The sequence below is a fragment of the Dendropsophus ebraccatus genome, chromosome 2 (genome assembly GCF_027789765.1).
Source record: "Dendropsophus ebraccatus isolate aDenEbr1 chromosome 2, aDenEbr1.pat, whole genome shotgun sequence".
Lineage (NCBI taxonomy): Eukaryota > Metazoa > Chordata > Amphibia > Anura > Hylidae > Dendropsophus > Dendropsophus ebraccatus.
Genome location: NC_091455.1, coordinates 45657009 through 45671602, shown reverse-complemented (window position 1 = coordinate 45671602; position 14594 = coordinate 45657009).

The following is a 14594-nucleotide window of genomic DNA, read 5'->3' as shown; positions in this document are numbered from 1 at the left end:
ATAGTAGATATAGGACTAAGTCCAAAGCAGGTACTACTAAAAACACATTCATTTGTTTTAAGGGACAACGCGTTTCGGGTACAGGGGACTCCTTTCTCAAGTCAGGGTAAACAGTAGGAAGCAGGCCATTTAAATGCCAGATGCTGGCGGGAAATTGGGACTTAGCCTCCCCCCCCCCAACCCATGACACATATAACAGGGTAAAAACACATTAAAAGATCCTTATTGATTAGGTTTAAGTGATTAGATGGATGAAAACATTAAAATACAAAAATGTATACAATAGTAACAATGTAAACATAAAAATAGCAAATAACACTAGGTGATGTCAGGTGACCTGTTTGAGTCATGTGATACTACTTTTTCTCTCTCTCTCTCTCTCTTTTTTTTTTTTTTTTTTACTTAAGAGCGGTGGTAACTTTATTAGGATGAACATTTATTAGGATACTTTACCACCGCTCTTAAGAAAAAAAAAGAGAAAAATAGAAGTATCACATGACTCAAACTGGTCACCTGACATCACCTAGTGATATTTGCTATTTTTATGCTTACATTGTTACTATTGTATAAATTTTTGTATTTTAATGCTTTCTGCCCTAATCAATAAGTTTCTTTTAATATGTGTTTTTACCCTGTTATGTGTATCATGGGCTGGGGGCGGGGCTAAGTCCCAATCTCCTGCCAACATCTGGCATATAAACAGCCTGCTTCCTACTGTTTACTGCATGTCCCCCTGACTTGAGAAAGGGGTCCCCTGTACCCCAAAACGCCTTGTCCCTTGAGACAAATAAATGGGTTTTAGTAGTTCCTGCTTTGGACTTAGTCCTATATCAGCCAACGCCTGTCAAGGTTTCATCTCCATCCACCGCTGCCATTTGCAGGGTATTTAAAGGGGAATTGGAAAGTTTATAGATACTATGTTGCTGGTTTACCAACATCCACTGTGGTCCAGGGCAAAATTTTACATTTTTGAAATTTGATATTTTCCATTTTTTGGCACTGTCACAATAGCTGTTGAACAAAACATTAATCTGTAATAGTTCCGCAATTGTAGCTACAATACTTTAGCTGTTTTATAGAGGTTCATTTGCATGAGATATACCTATATTCGTGAATCTTGTGAAACAAATTTTTAAATGCTTCATTCAGCTCTCATGAAAATGTTTTAAAAGATTCCAATTTAAATGAATTAGTTAATAAAGTTTTCTGTACATGTGCATTATATAGTATTTGTTTTTACAGCACATACTTTAAAATATACATGGGGAAAAAAAAAACAACGCTAGCCGCTAACTATTCAACAACTTTAGCATTCCTGTATTTAATTGAATATATTACAAGCCTTTGGGCCCTTGAGGGATCATATTAACATCCAGTCATACAAATAAATATTTTCTATTAATATTTTTTTATAGAATATATTAGTGTACATGTTATGTATACTCTATATATTAAATCTGGGTTATATATGTTTATATTCTATTATATGGCAGTATTATTAAACACTTAAAACTTCTAATTGGCCGTGTTTTATATGGAACCTCTAGTGTTTTATAACGTATGGCTAGGAGATAATGCAGTAATTATACCATGAACTGCAAAATTGTTCTATGTGTTTTGCCACTGGAAAAGCCTCACATTTTATAGTTTGCTGGTAACAGAAGATGGTAGGGTTTCCTATATTAGATGTAAGATTTTTAATTAAAGCACACAGTGAGCGGTTAAGTAAAGGGACATTAAGGGAGGGTCACACAGCACGAGTGGTAAAATGTATTTGTTTTAAATTGCTTCCCTGAGGAAAATCTTACTTAGACAATAGGCCTGTGTTACCAATAGATCCCAGAAGAGCAATAGAGAAGTGACATAGTGCTGCATGCTATTGCCACATCATATCTCTCCCACACAATGACTTTTATTTTACACATTTTCTCTTTTTAATGCTGCTAAAAATAATGTCTTCGTAAATGCAGATTCAAGCAGATTCCTCGTGCACAGTGGTGGTCTCTGTGTCTCTGTAAAGGAAAACACTTACCATGGGCACTGTTCATTGCCTAGCATGTATTATAAAATGAAGATTATTATGAGTTCATCAGTTAAAGCAGGGGTGGGGAACCTTCCAGCTGTTGCAAAAACTACAGTTTAAGCATCAGGCATGATGGGAAGTGTAGGTCTGCAACAGCTGGAGGACAGAAGGTTCCCTGTACTGGAGTTTAAAAATAAAAACATAGCTATTATTTAATAAAAACAGTGTTCCAGGAGAGTTTTATTATTTTCCTGCTTTAGCTTTTGAACAGGGCAGAAAATATGTGGCTCTTTCTGGAAAAGCACCACACCTTTCCATGAGTTGTATATGGCAATGTAGCTTAGCTCCCATTAAAGTTAATGGGATTGAATACCACATACAATCCATGGAAAAACTCTGTACTTGTGGAAGAAAACAGCCATATTTTTTCCAATCTGATGAACCACTTTTTCATTAAAAACACACTCCAAATCAGACCTTTTTATATGTACAATTCATACTCAGACCTTTTGTGTTTTCATCACTGCAAAGTAAAAAAAAAAAATCATAAAAAGGTATTTTACTCTGCTCTCCATTCTTTTAATGCTAGCCTAAAAAGCACATAATAAAAAAGTGCACCAGTACGCTCAAGGCTATGTTCCCACAATGAGAAAATGATGGCCATTGTTCTGGAATTTAAGGGCAAAAAGATGGCAGTCATGATATTTTTTTTGCGGCCATCATTACTAATAGTCTCTTGGCCCTAAAATAACGGCCATCCAGAAAGAGAGCTGTCATTTTCCAATTAATTTATAAAAAAAATTCCTATAGCTGCGTTGTTACGGCTAGGTGTAATTGCCTCTTGCCTCCACTTCTGACTTACCAAGCATACTGTACCTAAATGCTAGAGTATAGTCTCTGCTGTGATATTCACCCAGTACTGCCCTATCCCTAGCCTGGCCTCTTTCAAGTCCACCTCCTATCACCTCTACGCAAACACCTCAGCCTAGATACTTTCACACCTGCCATCTAGTGGTTAGCACTGTTGGAGTACTGAGGTTCTGGGTTCAAATTTCACCAAGGGAGGCATCTGCAAGGATACAATACAAAAGATACAATAAACATCATAGAGTACATGTGTACAATGGAACATGGCAGATGTCTGATATAGTCTGTACTAGAACAGGGTGCACCCAGCACCTCAGTTGTAACTAAACTAAATGAACAAGCAGTAATAAAATCTACAAGATGGAAGTGACACAGTGTTCCACCTGTGGCCAGTCCTCCTTGCACCAATGTCCCCATTCTGCTCAGGCAGCTCGGCAGAACAGCAGAGCAAATTATATACACAGTTCTGTGGGAATACTATGAGTCAACTGTCACGGGAGACGTCGTTAAAGGTGAACGACACCATAAGTCCCACACTTTGTAAAACTTCTTAGGGCATTTCCCATGTTTATACAGAACCTTCTCATGGGTAAAAATTTTATTAATCTGACCTTTCCCACATTATGAGTGTAGGGGGACGGGGGTCCATCCACCTAATCGTGATGGACTTTCTTAACAAAGTCTCTCTTAACATTATGCGCGTATTGTGCTTTCACTCCTCCTTGTCCAAAAGTCCAAACAGACACACTGAGGGGTAAGGGGAACAGGCATAGCAATTATCGTGGTAACAAGCTGGGTCACTTCCTTCCAAAATGAAGCTATGGAGCATCAGGACCACACCATATGTCAAAAGTTGGACGGATCAAATTGGCATTTAGGGCAGGTAGAAGCTGCTATACGGCCCTTGCTGTACAATCGCAAAGGGGGTAAGGTTAGCTTCGTGTATATTAGAGATGAGCAACCTGCCGGATTTCTGGTTCATACGAACCAGAAATCTCGGCATCTGACTCCCGCTGTCTGCCGACTTCGTGCAGCAGGTGGATACAGCATAAGGAACGCCTAGAAAACTGTATCCACCCGCTGCATGGAGCCGGCAGACAGCAGGAGTCAGATGCCAAGATTTCTGGTTCGTACGAACCAGAAATCCGGCAGGTTCGCTCATCTCTAGTGTTTATAGTAATGCTGAGTAAGCCTGTTTTTAACCACTGGGGAGACAAATTTGTGTGATTCTAAAATAGCTTCACAGTCCTTACCATCAAGATCAGGGATTAATGATTTCCATTTCTCAATTGATGGAAGAGAAAGATGCTACCACCACTTGAATCAGGTACAGATATAAAGAGGATACTAGACCACCTTGTTCCTGTGATCTATTTACCCCTTTAATTGGAAATGAGGACATCGTCTTCACAGGGGCGGGAAACTGGAATGTCAGGGCCTGTCTGAGCTGCAAGTAACGGTAAAAGTATATGCGTTGAATGCTGAATTTGTCCCTTATAGCTTCAAAGGGTATAAACCTTTTACTAAGTTAACCTCTAAAGGACCCAGGGCGTAAATGTACGTCCTGGTACTGCTAGGGGAGTTCAGGACCCCGCTCTGAACTGCCGCGTTCCCGGCTGCTATGTGGAGCCCGGGATCGCGGCAGTTAGGCATTTAGATACAGCTGTAAAAACTGTATCTAAATGCCTTTTTCCCCCCATACCTGGTGGTCTAGTGGCGGGATCGCCCCCTCCCCCACGACATGATTGTGGAGGAACGGTCCCTGCTTACTCTCTGGCCTGTGGTCTGTGCCATAATGGCGCTGATACCAGCTCAGCAATCTATTGTTTTCGGCTGCAACAGCCGAGAGCAATAGATTACCAATCTCATTGATCTATGCAGTATATATGTACTGCATAGATCTCAATGAGAGATCACTAGTGTGTAAAATAAAAAAGCAAGTGTTTTTTTAATTAATAAAAAATCCCCTCCCCTAATAAAAGTTACCCCCTTTTCCCCATTTTATAAATAAAAAAGAATAAATAAACATTTTTGGTATCGCCGTGTGTGTTATCGCCTAAACTATTAAGTTATCTCATTCCTGATCTTGCACAGTAAACAGCGTAAGTGCACATATAATCACCATATATATAATTTTTTTTCTGGTTTCACAGCATATTTTATGCAAAAATTAAGTCTGTCATTGCAAAGTACAATTAGGGGTGGGAATAAAATTAATTTGGAATTTCAGCCAGCGAATGGGAGGGTTTCACCCACCAAATTGATGACTTTTCCTGTGACATCACAGGGAAAGGAAACAGACATTGCCCTAACAGGAAGTCAGGAAATTACAGGCAGAGCAGTCATGTGACCCAGCCTGAGAAAAGTGCTGGAAATAAAAATGTACGTTTCTATATAGTATTTACAACACCCATAAAAAACAAGGCAATGCTAGTTTACCAGGAAAACTATTTTAAAAAATGTAATGAATAAAACAATTAATGTAATAAATTTAAGCCAATTATTATTATTATTATTATTATTATTATTATTATTATTTTTACACATTATACCAATGCATTGATTTACCATTTTGATACACTTTGTACAACTGAATCTGGTGTAAACGAGACAGCATTAGCTTGAAAAAAAGATGTGAAAAACCATAAATAAATGAATTACCCCAATCATGCTGTGAACCCCATTAGGTGCTAATGTTAATAGTGACATTTTCTGAACAGTGCTGCAGATTATGTTGGTAATATTTAATCACAAAGAAAGAAAACAGATCTTTAAAGGGGTGCAGTAAAAAATAAAAAATAAAATAAAGGATAAAAATCTTCCAAATTAACTGGTTTCAGAAAGTTATATAATCTGTAATTTACTTCTTCCAGTACTTATCTATACAAAATTTAGTGGGCACCGCTATGATAAAGGAGTGCTAAACCAATGCATATAATGCATATATTTTGGGGGGTTCCAGTACTTATCAGCTGCTGTACGTCCTACAGGAAGTGGTGCATTCTTCCCAGTCCGACAAAGTGATCACTGCTGCCACCTCTGTTCATGTCAGGAAGTGTCCAAAGCAGGAGAGGTTTTCTATGGGGATTTGCTACTGCTCTGGACAGTTCCTTTCGCCGACAGAGGTGGCAGCAGAGAGCACTGTGTCAGACTGGAAAAAAATACACAACTTCCTGCAGGACATACAGCATACAGTACTAGAAGATTTGAAATGTTTGATAAGAAGTAAGTTACAAATCTACTTCACTTTAAAGTTCCCCTTTAAATAGTAAACAAGGAAGTGTTTTTTGTGAAATGCAGCAACAAACAAATTAAAGCAACTAAACCTTGTCAGCACTTTCGTGCGTCTTTTCTACAAGATTTGCTTTAAGAAAGCACACATCTGTATTATTGTCAATGCTCGATGCTACTTACTGATAGTTCTGCTTCCATGAACCACATCTGCTCACACTACTGCTACTACTGTTATTCCAATTCCACGAGTATCTCATGATCTTCCCTGGGGCTCTTTAAGATTTTGCTAAGAAGCTGCTGTAAATCTATCAGTTAATATGAGCGCCTCTCACTGTGATCATTGGCAACCGGTTTTGTTTTTAAACAAGCAGCTCAAGGAAATATTCCTTAGACTACTACTGTTGAAACCTAAAATTTTAACACGTAACATTGCCAGATACAGGGCACATTGATGACTGAAACCTCCACATTTACTTCCCAGCAACACTCGAGGGGGAAAAATGTGCTCAACCTGATCACCTCACAGAGCAAGGTATGAACTTGACTTTTAAGGTGTTAGAGAGAGAATATAAGTTTTTATAAACAGTGCAAGCACATAAACTTCTTAGAATTTACTTTCTAGGAGCAGCACCAAACCACTGTAGGTAAAGTGGCAGAATTTTTACATGCAGACAGTGTACAGTATGGCCCCGTTCACACTGAATTTGTCGGAATCCCTCCGTGCTCAGTGTGCTGCTTTGAGTGAAGGAGAGGGTGTGCGCTCCTCCGCTACTGCTGCTCTCCGCTCAAAGAAATGACATGTTATTTCTTTGAGCGGAGAGGGGAGTAAGCGGACGCGCGCACGCCCTCTCCTTCATTCATAGTGAGACACTGAGCATGGCAGGATTCTGTGGCAGAACGGTCCGCCGACGAATTCCGACGTTCTTGCTCAGTGTGAACCGGGCCTACACATTACTTTACTGTATGTTACATTAGTGTTGTGTTTATGTTCACTTGGTGCATAAAAGAAGGGGGGGGGGTATCAAACATGATGTAAAGTAAAACTGGCTCAGTTGCCCCTAGCAACCAATCAGATTCCACCTTTCATTCCTTACAGGCTCTCTGGAAAATGAAAGGTGGAATCTGATTGGTTGCTAGGGGCAACTGAGCCAGTTTCACTTAACACCACGTTTGATAAATCTCTCCCATAGTGTGTGGGTGCAGGGTAAATATATGTATATTTGTGTGAAATTTGGACTGAATTTCTGAATGGGGGGGTACTATTTACTGGGGTGTGGGGTCTAACATCCAGTGGGAGTACCTACAAGACAATGTTACTTTATTATTATTGGGGGTGAGGTGGGGTGGATGTAGTTGCACTGTAATTACTTTATATTTTGTTAAGATTCTGTGTACAGCTGGTATCTACCTCCATCTTGGTCAATGTGTGGTCTTTTTACAAACCTTGATCCAGTTTAGTGAGGAGTATATTAATGTATGTTTTTCCATGTGGTCCTCTTCTGCTGACGGTGACAGAAACCGAGTTCCCCCCAGAATTCCCCCAGTTTTACTCCGTGTGAACTGGCCCATAGACCCCGTGCCTGCCTGAACAGAGCAGAGCTGATCTCCCTCACCTGTTACTTTATTTATCACCCTAATGCTGCGTTATCACGGAACGATTATCGTTCAATCGTAACAACCGCATTTGAGAGATAATAGACTCGTGTAAACACAGCGAATGATCAAGCGACGAGCGAGAAATTGTTCATTTTGATCGTTCGCTAAAAATTCACAGAACACTTAGTGTAACAGTCCTTAACCAATGCACCGTATGTGTGAGATGGGCTTAAGCGATCTTAAAACGCTCTCAATAAAGTTTTTTCCAAACGATATATCGTTCTGTCTAAACGCTGATCGTTATAAAAAACATATCGTTACTTCGAAATTGTTACTCGTACAATTGGGCGAATAATCGCTCCGTGTAAACGTAGCATAATAATGGCCCATGCAAGTGCCCTGCTTATTTGTCTTGTTTCCATTAAGATTGTTGCACTGGCAGTTAGTATACAACCTGAATGTTAATAATTGAATATTTGTTCATTACTTATCACAAAAAAAAATTCTTTTGGATTATATTTCCCCTTTAAACTCTGTGATCAGAGCAAATTAAAGGGGTACTCAAAATCATGGAGGGCAGGGAGTTGTGGGAACATAATCAAGGTAGACTTATCTGTCCCTGTGCCTCCACCACCGCAGCCCCGCCACTCATGGTCCCCTGCCATTCTTTTGACGTCATGATCCATCTGTTGGTCTACTTAGTTCTATATATTTCATGTTATCTTCTGCTGAATGTTTAAAAGATCTAATTTTTTTTTGGTCAAAACAAATGAATTGTATATGACAAATTTGTTACACCAGGATGCATTGCCCCTGTTTCAATGTTAACATTAATTTTTAGACACTCAAATAGAACTTCCCATTCATTTCTTTCACTTTAGGAAGCAATGTATACAGTGAATATATGTATTGCAAGGAAATGACTATTTTCTTCCATCTGTGCTGTAATGTATATTTTTATTATGTTTTCCGTTGACCGCAAGAAACATTTACGTTAGACCAAGTCTCAATCACACTTTCTTTCATGTAGCTGAAAAGCAAGTATTTTTTTCCATTTGGAAGAAATGAATGGACGTGTTGATGCACTAAGAAAAAAAAAATGCTTTTTATCACTTTCACTTTGTACCTAATATTGAATCAATATTTGAATATGTCATATGTCGCATTTTCAACCCATGAAATAAAAAAAAATAATTATTGATACTATATATCACATGAATGTTGGTTGTCGACATTACTGTTACTTATCTTACCACTAATATTACCACTGATGATGAACTGCATTAGTATATAATGAAAATAGAAGTGCTGGGGTGGGGGAGGCTAAAAAAAGTAACATACTCTTACCTCCCTCGCTCCAGCACTGGTGGCTGCTTACCGCCGCTCCAGTGCCTAAAACCCTGACCTCTTCCTGGTCTGAGCCGAGACCCAGGTCATGACGTGTGTAGTCCGCTCAACCTGTCAGCTGCCATAGCTGCTGCAATTTAAGGGTTTGGAACCATAGCTGGGATGTTTGCCAGTAGTACACACAATGTTACTTCCTCCCTTATTTGCCTGTTAAATCACAGCACAGCATAGAAACTATTCCTACTTAACTATGCCATGACAGATTATGGGTAAAAGTTCACAGGACAGAACAGGCTTGACTGTACCAAGGGAGGATTAACACTATTCTACTGTAGATAGCAAGTGGAGGGGGAAGGGCTTACTGATGTATCGGGTTTGCAGGGTGCTATTGGCGCAGAATTGAAATAAACAGCAGCAGCATATTAAGAAAGCAGTTATTCTAAGCTGCTGGGGAAGACAATCCTACAGTCCAAAAGGAGGGACTGTATACACAAAGCAGCATCACTGCACACTAAGCAATAAAACTGCTGCTGAGAGGGAAGCTTTGATTTATCTTTCAGGGACAGGGAAGATCTTCTGGAGAATGGATGCAGTCTGTAGGTACATTTTCTGCTTTCTTTCATTCCGACCCTATTTTATACTCAGTTCCCATTTCCTGTAATCAATATTACTTAAGCTGCTACTATAGACAGAATTTCTCCAACAACAGGAGGTGGACAGCAGATTTCAGGAAAGAGGAAGAACTAGTGGTTGGGACTTCAGAGTTTTTTTTTAGGGTAAGGCATCATGTTTTGGTGATTTACGGAAATGTTAGGAATCACATAAGCATCCCATGAAGGGAATTTGTTGGAAACATCAGTGACTATACATATATAAATACAGTGTACAGATGTTTTGCATAATTGTTACTGTTAAAGAAGAAGTCCGGCGAAAATTTTTATTTAAGTATTGTATTGCCCCCAAAAAAGTATACAAATCACCAATATACACTTATTAGGGGAAATGCTGATAAAGTGTTTTTTACTACTGCATCAAGGCTTCACTTCCTGGATAACATGGTGATGTCACTTCCTGGATAACATGGTGATGTCACTTTCTGGATAACATGGTGATGTCACAACCCGACTCCCAGAGCTGTGCGGGCTGTGGCTGCTGGAGAGGATGATGGCAGAGGGATGCCACAGCTCGAACAGCTCTGTGATTTGGGTTGTGATATCACCATTTTATCCAGGAAGTGACATCACCATGTTATCCAGGAAGTGAAGCCTTGATGCAGTAGTAAGTGCAGGGAAAAAAACACTTTATAAGCATTTCCTGTAGTAAGTGTATATTGGGGATTTGTATAGCTTTTGGGTGGCAATACAATACTTTAAGAAACATTTTTGCACATATTTTGTATATTCTCTCTTTTATCTCAAAGTAATTTTTTTTTTTTTTTTTTTTTTAAACTGGCATTGTACTGTATAGGTTTCCATCAAAAATGAGAATTTAACTTAAAGGGGAACTATCACCAGTTTCATGCAAATGAACCTGCTGATATCCCCCTGCAGCTTTGTACCTCATGTTTTCTTTTTTATCTTGGTTTTTATCTTTTTCTGAGAAGTTGGATTCAGAGCAAATATGCAAATTGGCTAGTGAGGAGCACTAAAGGCGTTCCTCTGTCCCACAAGGTACACCCTTGGCCAGTCTGTCACCTCTTTTATTGACTTCTATTATGTATATTGATATATGCATAATCAGGCTGGTTTTTGATGTGCATATTCAGGAGGAAACTTGCTGCTATTCTGCGCATGTGTGGTTTACAGTGCGTCCCTAGAAGTGCTTTTGTGTGTGGATGATCAGAAGTTCTCTTCCTGCACATGTGAGTCAAAGACTGGCCTGATTATGCATATATGAGTATCTATAGTAGGCATCATGAAAAAAGGTGGAGGGCGGTCCAAGGTGGTGCTCTGTGTGGGGCTGAGGAATATACACAGGGCTCCAAATGAGCTGATTTGCATATTTGCTGTAAATTAAGCTTCTCAGAAATGGCGGGACCTTATAGGTACAAATTCACTTGGCAGATCCGCAGCGAGTTTCTTGCTGTGAATTCGCAGCGAGACCTGCTGCAGATCCCTGCCCTGTACAGTCTATGGGCAGACATACTCTCAGCAGGATGCACATCCCGCTGTGAGTTTGTCTGCAGCCCACCCCGTTAACCCCCCGCTGGCTGGAGCGTATATACATCACCGGGTCCCCGCTCTGGCTTGCTTCCCGGTGCGGCGGGGCAGCGCACTAATTGGCTGAGCGGGACATGCAGGGAACCCCCAAGCAAGCCGGAAACTCGCTGCGGATCCGCTCAGTGAGTTTGTACCCTAAGTAAAAAAAAAAAAGGTGCAAACATGAGATACACAGCTGCAGGGGCATATCAGCAGGTTCACCCCCTTCAAAAGATATCTCTTTTATGTTTCCTTGCAACCTGGATGAAACCTAAGGGGATTTTTCTTTTTAATTGTATCTTAAGAGCTAAATAGACTTCACTTGTTTCAAATGACTATTGATATGTTTATTCTTTACTTTATCACTCTTCCATTTATAACACAAAAAAATATTGTAAAATCAAACTCTCATATAATATCATAGCAAAATTATCCACCATATTTTAATATTTTTCTAATCTGGCATACCTGAATTATTAACCAAAGGAACACATTTCCTTGCCATGTGCTGTTCTCCTATATAGTTGTAATTTTGTACATTTATATTTAAACACCTTTTATATTATCCTCATTCATCAGTTTCGTAAATTCCCCTTTTTCGGGCTAAATTTATTTCATCGAATCCATTTTTATATTCTGCCTATTTATTTAAGCAATGACATCACATCATTCGCGATTAGCATCTTTCTACCTGTAATTAATAGCACATATATTTTTTATCTTTCTTCCCGGCCCATTTGGTGGTGGCTTTATATAGCACTATGACTTTTGTGATTTAATAACAGCTGTCTTTATGCATTTTAACGCTATGCATTAAGGTCAGCTTTTCTATAAAATGGGTATGACAGTTAGCTCCTTCATCTCTGTGCATGTTCTGTATTATTAACGTATATTATTACTTCAAGTTTGTCAAAAAAAAAAAAAAAAAAGGAGACAGAGGCAAACATTTTGCCTTAATTCAGTCTTCAGCCAGCAAAATAGAACACAAAATTATTCAGGGGAACAAAATACAATTTTCTGTCATCTCTGCAATACACTGATAAAGCTAAAGGCTAATATGGTTTGATATTTTTGTCACTCATTTGTCATGTGACCTTTCATGCTATCATTAATACTGCTGAGGGACACAGCAGATACACTAAAATAAGGGTGTGGAGAAGTCAGATTGCTTCTCTAACAACTAATGGTCAGTCATAGCAATTTATGTTTCCCATTGGTAAAGCCCTAATGGAAGAGAAAATTTGTTATTAAAATTTGATATTACTGTCTCGGCGCTGCCATGGAAATTTGCAGCTATCATTGATGATAAAAGTACTGGGGGTTAATAAACCTATATTTGAATTATGATGTTAATGTATTGGAACATGCTTGTTCTAACATTTGAAGTTTTGGCTAAACTGTATTTTGATATTTAATCACATTACGTGTCAGACTCGTTCAGTGTAAGTACAAGGGTACGAGACATTTGCTTCATCAGAAATGAACTGTGCAGTATACATTGTGTTTAATGTATTGAGAAAAAGCATATTACAATGGGACCTGATTTATTATATATGATATGTGTTTTTTTATTTATTTTACATGACCATTTTATTTTGTTAAGTATGTGCTAGTTATTTTTCATTGGACAGATTGATATGGTCTTAAATGGTGTTATTTATTATCTCGGAATATATAAGGCCCTCATTTATAGAAAATAGAGTTAATCAAGTTGCTCACAGCCACTATTCAACCTTCTCTGAAAAATTAAAGAGGTTAGAGAAACTAAGATGCTTTCTTCTAGAAACAGCAGCACTCTTATACATGGTATTGCAGCTCAGGTCTATTAAAGGGAATACAGCTGAGTTGCAATACCACACACAACCTGAAGACAGGAGGGGCACTGTTTTTGGAAGAACGCAACTATGGTTTTCCAATGCTGGATAGCCCTGTTAAAGTCAATCTATCACCACCATTGCACATACAGATCTTTTGCTATAGTGTGATAGCAGCTGAGATTCTGAGTAATCCACTACTCCATTGCTAAGTTAGGCTATGTTTACACACCATATATTTTCGTAAAACCATGGCCGTTGTCCAACAGCCATGATTTATATGGAAATATAAGTCCATTGCATCCTAGGAATCCCGTCTGGAGTGTATACACATAGTTTTTGATCTCTAGTGGATCCCTAGTGGCGCCGCAAACAACTGACATGTCAGTTGTCTGCAGCCGCTGTTCCGTGAATGGCGACCGCAGAAACCCATGGCAGTGCACACTGTGGAGCGAGCAGCTCCGGCCGCTAGCTCCATAGCGTGCAGTGGAGAGTTCTGATGCGGGTGCGCATGGATGCGCCTGCATCATAACTCTGCGGCCCGAAAGATCATCTGGCCAGTATTGCAGTTCTGGCCGAGATGATCTTTTCAGAGACCAGCTGTTCCGTGGCTCTGTGGGAGCATAGCCTTATTCTGTAAAATTCTAATATGCAAATTAGTTCTTATGGGACCGATTACTGAGGTATTGCTAGGACTGCACAGAAAATTATTAACAGCCTATCTCACCTGAAATGCTTTATCCAGTGACCTACTGTGATGTCTTCCTACTGTGATGTCAGGTCCTCCGCTGAACACGCTGGCCATTACTTCTAAGAGGGACTCATTTCGACGGTGGCACCCCGTAGAGCAACACACGGTCAGTGATTGTCTCAGAAGTAGCTGCCAGGGTTTAGCAGGGGACCTAAAGAAATGACAAGAGGACCCGAAAGGAGTGTGGTAGGTGAGAATAAGATGTTTTTTTTATTTTCTGTGCATCTCTCTATATACATATATAATTCCTGTAGAACCCCTTTAACCCTTAGGCGACCCTGGATGTATCCGTACGTCCAGGGCCGCCCACAGGTGTTCAGAACGGGACCGCACGGCAACTGCACTCTGAACTGCCACGGTCCCGGGTGCGGCATGTAGCCCGGGACTGCGGCTATTAGCGAACACATGGTCCGATCGTTGTGCCCGCTAATTAGATCATCTTTGACATCTGCATCCGATTACCTGATGCAGCCGTTCCCTGGTGTCTAGTGGCGGAGATCGCCCCCCTGTGTCTGTTACCTGCCAGGGTCTCCGCCAAAATGGCACTGATCCCGGCTCGGCAGTCGGCTGCTTCCGGCTGCAGCAGCCGGAAGCAATCTAGTGCCTATCTCATCGATCTATGCTGCATATCTTTGCAGCATAAATCTGTATGAGAGATCAGTGTACTTATACTAGAAGTCCCCCATGGGGGCTTCTAGTATAAGTGTAAAAGTAAAAAAAAGTGTTATTATTAGTAAAAAGCCCCCTCCCCTAATAAAAGTCAG